This window comes from Plasmopara halstedii (genome assembly GCF_900000015.1).
Source record: "Plasmopara halstedii genome assembly, contig: Scaffold_614, whole genome shotgun sequence".
NCBI lineage: Eukaryota > Oomycota > Peronosporomycetes > Peronosporales > Peronosporaceae > Plasmopara > Plasmopara halstedii.
Window position 1 is genome coordinate 2,534,198 of NW_020187532.1, and position 284 is coordinate 2,534,481.

Below are 284 nucleotides of genomic sequence, written 5' to 3' on the forward strand. Positions count from 1 at the left end.
TCCACAAAGCTCAGTAAAGTGAGGTCACGTGTGCCAAGCGTCAAACCCTTTGAAGACGGTGACATAAAATCCCTTTTTCTATGATGGAAACCGAGATCCTCTCAAGATCCAAATACCTCTTTGTTTTAACTAAAGAGCGAGTTGAAAATAATCTAGAATGATTCTATATGTGTGGTTTTTTTATCATAATGAAACCGTTTAAAATGTATAGCATGACTAGCAGCCGCTGTAACGGGGTCACATGAGAGTGACCCGTCACTCTCCCAAGGGAGCTGTGGTGTGGC